This window comes from Schistocerca piceifrons, chromosome 4 (assembly GCF_021461385.2).
Source record: "Schistocerca piceifrons isolate TAMUIC-IGC-003096 chromosome 4, iqSchPice1.1, whole genome shotgun sequence".
NCBI classification, from domain to species: Eukaryota; Metazoa; Arthropoda; class Insecta; order Orthoptera; family Acrididae; genus Schistocerca; species Schistocerca piceifrons.
Window position 1 is genome coordinate 176570983 of NC_060141.1, and position 12196 is coordinate 176583178.

The window sequence follows — 12196 nt, forward strand, 5'->3', positions numbered from 1 at the left end:
TTGAAATGAATGCTTGTTAGAAATTAGACAAAGATTATTATTAGGACATTTTTAAAAGATTTACACGTGAGTTTACATAATATTACTAGATATGCGCGAGGCTGCTTTTTTACCTTATACAATAATACTCAGGCTCCGGCATCGCTGCACCGCGACCGGCCCAGCCAACATGATACACCAGACAGGACTGACAAGCGCAACCAGGCGACTGCTCGCTAGCAACAACTTACTGCTACTGCTACACAGTTCGTACTGCAGTCAACACTGCTCTTTGGTCTCTTATAGCTTACATATCGCAGGCAGCACATACCTGTTACATACCCAACGGTAACTAAGCACGCACAAAGACAAATCAGGAGACTCTGCACACACACATACAGCCGACTCATGAACGATCGGCGAGCCAAAACGCATTGTCCGGTAGGACGACCGACCGACGATCCACCGAGACCGTGACCCGGCTCAAGTAATGCGTGGCGGCAATGGTCGGGCGAGCCATGTCGACACACACCTCACTGCTCCAACCCGACTGCAGTAGTGCCTCATTGCAACTCCCCGACTGGCAGGTCCGGACTGCGCTCCAGACACGTTCCAACTGACTGGTAGCCTGAACTCGCTACCGGAACTGGATTATGACAGACAACAACCGGGAAGTAATAGCAGTCGAGCAAAGATACTATGAGAGGGGATATGCATTGCTAGCGCCGGTCACGGTCAGGCAAAGCAGCAACTCAGTGACAGTAGTAATTTAATTAACGAAGTGAGGTGGAAGTACGTTAAAAACAGGGTGTAAAATACATGATGGCGGGAACACCTAGTAGCAGATATGCCACCTTTGACAAGGGTAAGAGCGGCTCACATGGAGTAATGTTCGCTGTTAGTTTACTAGATGGTCTACATGACTGCCGCCTAGCAGGATAAGATGATGGCTACCTCACATGCTGAGACTTTCACACGATGTACGAGGTGCATTCAAGTTCTAGGGCCTCCGATTTTTTTTCTAATTAACTACTCACCCGAAATCGATGAAACTGGCGTTACTTCTCGACGTAATCGCCCTGCAGACGTACACATTTTTCACAACGCTGACGCCATGATTCCATGGCAGCGGCGAAGGCTTCTTTAGGAGTCTGTTTTGACCACTGGAAAATCGCTGAGGCAATAGCAGCACGGCTGGTGCATGTGCGGCCACGGAGAGTGTCTTTCATTGTTGGAAAAAGCCAAAAGTCACTAGGAGCCAAGTCAGGTGAGTAGGGAGTATGGGGAATCACTTCAAAGTTGTTATCACAAAGAAACTGTTGCGTAACGTTAGCTCGATGTGCGGGTGCATTGTCTTGGTGAAACAGCACACGCGCAGCCCTTCCCGGACTTTTTGTTGCAGTGTGGGAAGGAATTTGTTCTTCAAAACATTTTCGCAGGATTCACCTGTTACCGTAGTGCCCTTTGGAACGCAATGGGTAAGGATTACGCCCTCGCTGTCCCAGAACATGGACACCATCATTTTTTCAGCACTGGCGGTTACCCGAAATTTTTTTGGTGGCGGTGAATCTGTGTGCTTCCATTGAGCTGACTGGCGCTTTGTTTCTGGATTGAAAAATGGCATCCATGTCTCATCCATTGTCACAACCGACGAAAAGAAAGTCCCATTCATGCTGTCATTGCGTGTCAACATTGCTTGGCAACATGCCACACGGGCAGCCATGTGGTTGTCCGTTAGCATTTGTGGCACCCACCTGGATGACACTTTTCGCATTTTCAGGTCGTCATGCAGGATTGTGTGCACAGAACCCACAGAAATGCCAACTCTGGAGGCGATCTGTTCAACAGTCATTCGGCGATCCTACAAAACAGTTCTCTCCACTTTCTCGATCATGTCGTCAGACCGGCTTGTGCGAGCCCAAGGTTGTTTCGGTTTGTTGTCACACGATGTTCTGCCTTCATTAAACTGTCGCACCCATGAACGCACTTTCGACACATCCATAACTCCATCACCACATGTCTCCTTCAACTGTCGATGAATTTCAATTGGTTTCACACCACGGAAATTCAGAAAACGAATGATTGCACGCTGTTCAAGTAAGGAAAACGTCGCCATTTTAAGTATTTAAAACAGTTCTCATTCTTTCCGCTGGCAGTAAAATTCCATCTGCCGTACGGTGCTGCCATCTCTGGAACGTATTGACAATGAACGCGGCCTCATTTTAAAACAATGCGCATGTTTCTATCTCTTTCCAGACCGGAGAAAAAAATCGGTGGCCTTAGAACTTGAATGCACCTCGTATGATTCGGCGCGGAAGCTAGCTGACTGGCTTGACTGTGAACAGTGAGGTGTGCAAGCAGGCTGATTTGCAACCTTCCTCAGACGAATGTAAAGTAACTATTCGGTAAAATAAATTGATTCTTCAACATCTTATAACTTCATTCGCCAGCTTCGTGATGAACTGCCTATCATTTCTTTAACGGTCTATGTATTGCGATATTTCAGGAGTAAGCAATCTATTGCAAGATTTTCGGAAAGTTTGTAGTGAAAAATAAAGGTCTGGCAAAAATAAATCACTACTTCTGATGAAATTATAACAGAATCCAATACCTCAGCATGTTTTTAATAATAAATTGCGTGGACTGACACTGTTCAAGGAACTTTATTTCTGTATCTCAATGACCCGAGAAATAAGAAAACATTTAAATTTGCAAGATCGAGTCAACGACCCATCAAGTGCTAACAAAGAACCAAAACCTTTGGTTAACTAGAAGATGTTTGTGGTGAAAAATACAATACTTCATTCTGTCTAGGGATAGGAAAGAAAAAATAGCGTGCTATGTGCTGTAAATGATTTTAGTTTATTGAGATACAGAAATAAAACCCATCAGCCAGTTTCAGCCCATACCATTCGTCGTCAGAAATATACTAGCTTATAGGAATCCGCCGAAATTTCTACAGAAGTAGTGATTTCTTTTCCTCAGTCTCAGCATCACTTTCATTTTTCTTCAGAGAAACTATCAGTGACAAATTTAGAGTAATATACTGTAAAAGGCTGCTTGCTGTCAAGTTAAACACGGTATCTTTCGCCAAAATACAGCAGAGTTTGTAAACATTCATCTTACTAATGTTCTAATGCAGCTGAAATTGCGACAGAATCAACTGCCACAACAACTGATGAAAAGACAAGTCCGTAGGTTGTTAAAATGCACAATCTCGGTTTAAAAACAAGCTGCACTTTCTTCACATGTATTGTTCCAAACACACAGCAATTTTCGTTTCACTAGCTATCGATGGCGCTTAAATATTACAGTATTTCATTGAAAAAAATCCTGCAGTCGCTTGAATATAGCGCTAGACTGGAAGTTTCACGTATTGATCATATGGTGAAATACAGTCCTCTTTGCATGTTATCATTTCCCAAAATCTTGGTTCGATGCCTGAAACTGTTTACGAGATCGAAGAAATTTTGTGAATATTTTATTCTGGCTTTTTCACTGACGCGCGAACTCTGGTCGAAGCACTTTACATACGATCCATTTTCTCGGTATTGGTGATACAATAGAATATTCTTCAAAGTTTAAAGAAAAATGCTATATGTTAGCTACGTTTCCTACGCGCTGACATATGATCCAACATGAGCCAAACCCAAATTCATAGGGATTTGTTTTTTCACTGCAAACTTTCAGAAATTGTTGCATTGGTTTACTTAATACTGAAATATCACAATAAATATTACTATTAACGAAATGGTAAACAGGTCATCATGCAACTGACGAAACAATCTATAGGATGTGCGAGAATCTATTTTACGAAATAGTTTCTTTGCAATCGTTTGAGAAAGACCGCAGATCGGCTGGCGGGCACGTGACGTTCTATTTGGTCTCCAGGGTCAACCGGCGATGTCTGAGTGTTGCCGCCCTGTACGCTGTGATGTCAGACGCCAGACTCCTCTTTGGCCAGGATGGGTAGCATTTAGGGAACTGAGCTGGCGTACGCCTTCGCCAGTACAGCGGTCGGCACTAGCAAACCTTCTATAGCGGGCGCTGAACTAGGCGCGCTTATAATAATAATAATAATGGCGTGTGACGAGGGCCTCCCGTCGGATAGACCGCTCGCCTGGTGCAAGTCTTTCGATTTGACACCACTTCGGCGACTTTGACAAGGCTACGCGACGATAACGGCCCTGGGCAGCGTGCATAAAGGCCGCCGCCGCCCACCGAGCTGTGTAAATCTCTCGCTCTCCGTACCTCAGTTCGTCGCATCGGGACACAGTTCGCATTGCACCTCAACACGTCGCACTGTGCTCTAGCCTTCCACAATGATAGTCGTCGCCTCGCACCTTAGCTAGCTACAGGGGGAACGTTAGTCATCGTACATAGTTGTAATATGGACACGGACAAGATTCAAGATTTAGTACATGTTATTGGATCGCTGTTAACCACAGAACTTCAGATTGGACATAATCGAAATTAAGTACGCAATTGGTTCCTGTAATACAGCGTATTTTAACCAAGTGTTGTAGTGAGAGGAAACCGGCCACCCTCCTATCGTACCACCGTCTCCTCATCCAGCCCGGAACCACAAAATACTACAAGAGGGCACAGCCACAACAGGAACCTTACTAGACCTCACAAGGAAAATAGCACCAGAGATGTCACAGAGAACAGGGCAGCCGTTTAGCAGAAGGCAGAACCAGCAAGGGAGCCGTCGCGTGGGTCGGAAAGTAAGCTTGCAGCCCGTGTGAGACGAGTTTAAGCAGAAAGCTGTGGCAAGTGTCTTGCTGGCAGCGGTGGGCAGGTGGAGCTCCAGTTTTACCGAGGACATGTGAGCGCTCCGTCGGGCCGAAGGGCGGCCTGGCTTGTGGAGCTTACTGGCGTCATCACGGTGATCGCTGAAGTAATCGAACATGCTCAGGGAACCGTTGTGTGCCCATATTGTGGATTATATAGTGAGGCTCTTTAAAGTAACTGGCAGTAATGGTGTTCAGAAGCTAAGTCTCAGCCATTGCGTCCTAGTTTTGGACCCACTTGACACACAGGGTGGTGGTCCATTGATAGTGACCGCGCCAAATATCTCACGAAATAAGCATCAAACGAAAAAACTACAAAGAACGAAACTCGTCTAGCTTGAAGGGGGAAACTAGATGGCACTATGTTTGGCCCGTTAGATGGCGCTGCCATAGGTCAAACGGATATCAACTGCGTTTTTTAAAAATAGGAACCCCCATTTTTTAAAGCATATTCGTGTAGTACGAAAAGAAATATGGATGTTTTAGCTGGACCACATTTTTCGCTTTGTGATAGATGGCGCTGAAATAGTCACAAACTTATAAGTACGTGGTACCACGTAACATTCCAACAGAGCTGACGGTATCTGCTTCGTGACACATTACCCGTGTTATAATGAACCGTTTACCAATCGCGACCGAGCGAGGTGGCGCAGTGGCTAGCACACTGGACTCGCATTCGGGAGGACGACGGTTCAATCCCGCGTCCGGCCATCCTGATTTAGGTTTTCCGTGATTTCCCTAAATCACTCGAGGCAAATGCCGGGATGTTTCCTTTGAAAGGGCACGGCCGACTTCCTTCTCCGTCCTTCCCTAACCCGATGAGACCGATGACCTCGCTGTTTGGTCTCTTCCCCCAAACCAACCAACCACCCAACCAACCAATTGCGGATAAGGTCGATATCGTGTTGATGTATGGCTATTGTGATTCAAAGTTATTTGTTTGACGTTTTGCAATGAAAATATTGTTTATTCAGTGCTCGCCAGCCTTTTGATTCATTGATGGTTTTGGCATTTCTTTAGAATGTCTCGATTTTAGTCCTTGCTCAGTTGGCTCAATTCATAGGCGTGTTCTGTATTTAACTGGAATGTTGTCATCAGTGCTTGTCCAACTTATTTCATGCACTGATGTCTTATATTTAGTTACAATAGTATTTAATTCTGTCTACATGTGTGGACAGATTGGTCTTTATTTAATGCCTTATTTATCAACGGCTCTGGTCCGTCTGGTGGTATTTACCACACGATTCAGTCAATTCTCATACATCTGTTAAAATGGTGTCTATTTTGGTAAAACAGCTGGTCAGCTGATTATAACAAGTTGTATTACTTGTCACTTGCTATTTGCATTTATAGTAATTACCTTGTCATTTATTTACCGTCTTCTGCCTACCCACCGGGCTTTGCTGATTCCGTCTGTATATTTGGTCGGCTGTTGCCGATCATTGCTTTCCTGTAACCTCTGAAATTAAACGCTTATCTTGGTTTAGTGTTTTACACATCAGTTGTATATGATTTAATGCGTCTGATTTCTTCGGAATCCCATCTGAATAAATCTAAGTGACACCATCTAGAGGCGGCCTTGTTCTTTTCTGGTCGGCCATTCCATAGCAATGTGTAAGAGGTCCATGACTAGGGAATTTATTGCTAGCGCACTCTAGCAGATGTTACTTCGATGGATTGCTCGTGCGCTGCCTGCGATATGTAAACTACAATAGAATCGCAGACCAGAGAGCACTGTCGGCAGTAGTAGTAGCTGCTCGCAGTCGGGCGGTTGGGCCGATCGTGGAGAGCGATGGCGGTGCCTGGGCGATCTAGTATAAGGTAAAAGCAGCCGCGCGCATATGTAATTTGTATCAACTAATTTTGTACTATTGTTATATCAAACCCCATGTAAATGTTTTTAAAAATCTTTTAATAATAATCTTTCTTATAAAGATAACTTTTGATAATCATTCATCTGAATTTAAAGATTTTACTAATTTCTCCTATCCGTGGTCATCCCTATTACCGTAAAGAAAATTCTGTTGTTTCTTTTTATACATAACAAATCTAGTGGCCAGCATTGCACTGGGCTGTGCCAGAAAAATTTCTTATAGGAGCAGATATATACGCGTTATCCGGCGACTTCATTGAGGTAAGAGTTTTCAGTTTGTTCAGAAAGATCTTTCAGGGCCATGAACCAGCACTACTGACGTCAAAAATTTACCAGTTTAAATTTACAGTCAGTTAATTATTGGAACGTTATACGTGAGCCACAATTTTATTGAGAGGTTAGTCACGTTTTTATTCCAAGGTTACGGAAATACTCTGTTGGGAGGTTACAAATTCTCTCTGTGCTTAAGCTTAAGATTCTGTGGCGGGCCGTGTATTGCATGTTCTACGATTGTAGCGAGATTACAGTAAAACTAGTTACTTATTATTAATGTAACATGAGGTTTTATTTAATCACTGTTTTTCCCAGCTAATGACCGTTATTTTGTTAAAGAAATCGTCACCTGGGCACGTGTAGCAATGTTGTCTGTCAAACAGTGTAAATGGCACTAAGTTCATTCACATAAGTAATCATATATAACCACCAAACAAGCTAAATGTGTGATAAGTAATTTGAGCTAAACAAGAGTAATGATTTTTTGTAATCTTCAGTGCTGTTGCATGATAGTTCTCTTTACTAGTAGCAGATCGTTTATCGAATTTAACGTTACTGTTATTCGAGGTGGCAACACTTTTCTTTAAGCAAAATGAACAGTTTTGACACACAAAACCACATGAACCCAACACTAATGTAATATTTTTTCCTGTCAAAATATTTGTGTCACATAAGATGCTGTTTGTATTCTTAGAAATTCATTGTATTTAAAGATTATTCACAGTATAACTGGAATTTAATAGCTCTGAGTGGACTCTGGACCACCAATACACAATTATTATCGCAATTATGATCAACAACATTTATGTTTACATAAAGAATCAATTTAAAACTACCGCTGCAATATTTCACTAAGATGGTGGCTAACATAATACAATCATAATCGATTCTCCTTCAGTCACTGTTTTCCTAGTAACAAATAATATATGTATTAAACCTTTCTTGTACCTTCACTATATGCATTAACATTTGAAAATATTTCTCAATGTTAATCGTTTATTAGTCAGCAACTACCAACAAGCCGCGCTGTAGATCAATAGCGCTAATGGTTGCGCTCCTTTGTAGCTTATCAGAAAACTTAACATTTATGTAGGACTAGAGTCACAATGAAATAAAGACCCAAACAAAGAAGATTCATTTCAGTGACACATAAACTCTATTTTTCAAATATTAAATCAACAATATAATACAGCTTCTTACAGATATCTGGGTTATGAGTAGACCGCGGATTTTAGGTAAAAACCTATTTTGTTCCTGAGTTCCTATTTGCATAAAAATTTGTACTTATGCGTTTCATGACTATTTACACTTAATAGCGTTAATTCTATACGACCTAAAAAAGTCTATTTCGACGTTAGTGCCTATTTTTGCCTATTTCGACTTCGATATCCAAAAAGTGCCTGTTTCATCATATAATACAGTGCCTGCAAGTTTTTCCACACTATACAACAGATGGGAAAAAATATTTTCTGCCCAGCGTGCAGCGAGGTGGATAGTTGACATGCGCTCATGCTTCGTATTTGCTTAACACTTCGGTCTTTTTTTATTTTTTTATATTGCTATCCCTGTTAATACCAAATACTCTTTATAGGTGTTTTATTATTCATATGTAAAGAATAGATCATGGATCTTTAGGTTAAAACCTATTTTCTTTCCCAGGCTCCAATTTGCATATAAGTTGGTACTTATGCGTTTCATGACTAGCTAAACTGAATACCGTTAGTTCTATAGGACCTAAAATTGCGTATTTCGACGTTGACGCCTAATTTAGCCTATTTCGGCATCAAAATCCTAAAAAGTACCATTTCGTTAATCTTACATAGAGTTCTTGTGTTTTCAAAGATTAGGAAAAGGAAGTAAACTTATGGCTTTACGTCTCGTCGAAGGCGAAGGTCGTTAGAGACTGTTTACAATTCCTTTGCTTGCCTTACTACCAACAGCACTCGGCACGGTTGAACGGTCATCCATCCAAGTACGCGCCGAGCGCGACAGCGCTTAACTTCGGTGAGCGAATGGGAACCGGTCAAAGATTTGAGTTACACATTAGAATCGAACGTGGGAGTACTAAATGTTATATATGAAAATATTTCGTTCGTAGGATTCTGGCCAGCTGTGTATTTTCGCAAATAAACGGTTTCATAGGCCTTCAGCTGAGCACGGATTAAAAAATCACAATGTTAATCGTAGACGCCCTCTATAGCTAAATTACTGCCATTCGCGCATTTTCTCGCTGCTGTCTACAGGCAGTCCTATCAAACTACTCTGTTTCGTGAAAGGTATTATACGTGAATTTTCCGGTTCGAAAAATTATTTGCCAGTAGTGAGATGTTTAAAAAAAAAAACAGGTCATCGTTCACTTTTTCCCAGCGAAAACAAATCAGTATATTGTGTAGCGACCGACATGTTAAGTGCTACTGACGTTCTAAGTGCAAAATAAATTCTAGTTTCTGTGTGAGAATACTATGCCATGCCGAAAACAGCTAGTTCAAAGTCTGCTCATATAAGGCAGTGGCTACAAGATTTTCCGAATTATACAACAGATGGGAAAATTGTTTTCTGCCAAGCATGCAACAAGGAGGTTAGTTGATGTTTTTCTTAAACTTCTTATTTTCCTGTCACTTAGAATTCTTTTTTATCGCTATCCTTTAGTAATACGAAATACTCTTTATATGCGATTCTAAACTGCATTTCCCTTTTCTCTCGTATTAGGTTTCGAGTGTTAAGAAATCTCACCTAACTCAGCATACAGATGGAATCGCACATAAAGCTAATGTTGAACGAAAGTCAAAATTGAAGCAAACTCTTTTAACCAATAAATCTGGTGAATCCTCCGAAAAAAACTAGTTCTGCAGTGATTTGTGTCATGCACTTGTGGCAGCAGACATCCCCTTTCGGAAACTAGAAAACCCTATTTTCAGAGGTTTTCTTGAGAAGTACTGCCATCAGTCTATTTCTGCAGAGTCAACTTTACGTAAGAATTGTGTGGATTCAGCTTTCAATGCGGCATTGCACAGAATCCGAGATGTTGGAGAATCTTGTATATGGATTTCTGTGGATGAAACTACAGACAGTCTTGGCCTTTACATTGCAAACCTGGTTATTGGCAAGCTAGATCCAGATGCTCCATCCAGGGCTCATTTGATTTACTCAAAACAGCTTGCAAAAACTAACCAACAAACAATAGCACAGTATGTGAACAATGGGCTTAAGGTGCTATACCCAAACGGAGTGGATGAGAATAAGGTGCTTCTGGCCGTCACTGATGCTACTGCATATATTATAGCAGCGTTTCAACTATTAAAAGTATTCTAATCATTGATGCTGCACGTAACTTGTGTAGTGCATGGGATCAACCGCATAGCAGAGCAAGTAAGGCTTAAATTTCCTAAAGTAAATAACGTAATATCTATGGTGAAGAAAATTTTTTTAAGGCACCATCAAGAATACACGCATTCAAAGAACAGCTTCCAGATGTCCCATTGCCGCGAGAGCATGTTGTCACCCGCTGGGGCACCTGGCTGATAGCAGCATCTCTCAGCTGTCCCGAAGGTGGTTGAAAATATACCGGAGGATGCTGCATCCGTAACTGCAGCAATGGAGTTACTCAAAGATTCTTCTTTAAAACGGGACTTATCATACATCAGGGCCCACTACACATTTATGGCAAGAATAATTTCACAATTAGAAGGCTCAAGGAGCCCTATCTACGACAATATTTCTTTGCTTGAAGAAGTCAAAATGAAAATTAATGAAGCGCCAGGTGAAGTAGGGGAAAAAGTACGGGCAAAAATGCAAACGGTTTTGCAGAAGAACACTGGCCTGAAGGAGTTGTGTGCAGCTGCCGACATACTTAGTGGAAAATCCAGCACTCCTGGCTCCAGCATTCCTGTCCAACATGTGTCGAAAATGAAGTACGCTCCTGTCACATCTGCTCATGTAGAACGTTCTTTTTCAGCGTATAAATTAATTCTGACTGACAAGCGCCACAGGTTTGCACTAGAAAACCTAGAAAAGATTTTGGTTATTTATTGTGAAGCCAGCTATGGCCAGAATATGTTAAACTACGAATGTATTAATTAAACCATTGCCACATCTTTTTTACGGAGATCTTTATCTTGCAGGAACTCAAAAATATTTGGAGTTATGTTCAACATTAATGTTGTAGATTGCTGTGCTCTGTAACTGTGTAAATATCCATTCTCCTTGTTTTAATGACTAATAAGATGTTCATACTGTCAACACTGTGTACTTTAATTTATTTTTATTTTCTCTGCATCATTTTTATTAGAGCCTATTTTAGGTTTTATATAGGCTAAATGAACTACTGAAGGAGCCTATTTTAAGTGCCTAAAACACACTTTTTTACGACCTAAATATTCGTGGTCTAGTTATGAGACATCGATCACATCCTAACAGAACAACAGTACGAACGAGAAAAAGAAAAGATTGAGATTTTCGTTACCTTTTTCCATGGGTATTGACTGATTTATAATTTTTTATAAAATATGAAATTATGTCATTGACAATAATTATTGTTTTGTTGACGATGACGTCCTTTTTATTAATATCACGAGAATGTTCATTCAAATTCCACACACAATGCTGTCGTGAATATTATTCTGAATAAAGTATGGGCATGGATAATACATTGTCCCTTGGGCTGAGCAAAAAAACTAGTTTATGTATTGTATTTTTTTTTATCAGACCACCATTTCCACGTTGCTTATTGTTCACTTTCTCTTAATTGCCACACTGTTCTCATAATGCAAATGTGCAGATATAACATTGAGTAATTCATGAGACAATTAGTGTTGATGTGAGCGTGTAAATGACTTCAGTAACTGTAGAATTTTGTAAAATGCGCGGAGACTTCCCAGATTAACTTATCCCCCCAAACTGGGTTCACTGGTCCGGGAAAACCGGGAACAAAACCGTCCAAGGGGCTTCAAGAAAATAGAGTTACCTACTCATATGTATTAGGCTTGACATGATTATAACAGATAATATTTTGAACACGAGTATTTATGTTTGTGTTTAGTTGTATCAGAGGCCAAGAGAGTCTTTCACGGAGGTTTAACATGAAAATGAGAAGTTCGTGTAGTTCTAAATAACATAAGCTCATACAAAGATTCCCCGACGACATTGAGTAGCCGCCCCCGCGTCGAGCCGCTGGATCTAAGGCAGGTGGAGACCGCTGCTGGAACGCCCCCAATCGCGTGGCCGCACGCCGGTCCGGATCTGTTGCTGTCTGGAAGTATTGCTGCAGCAGGTCCTGATT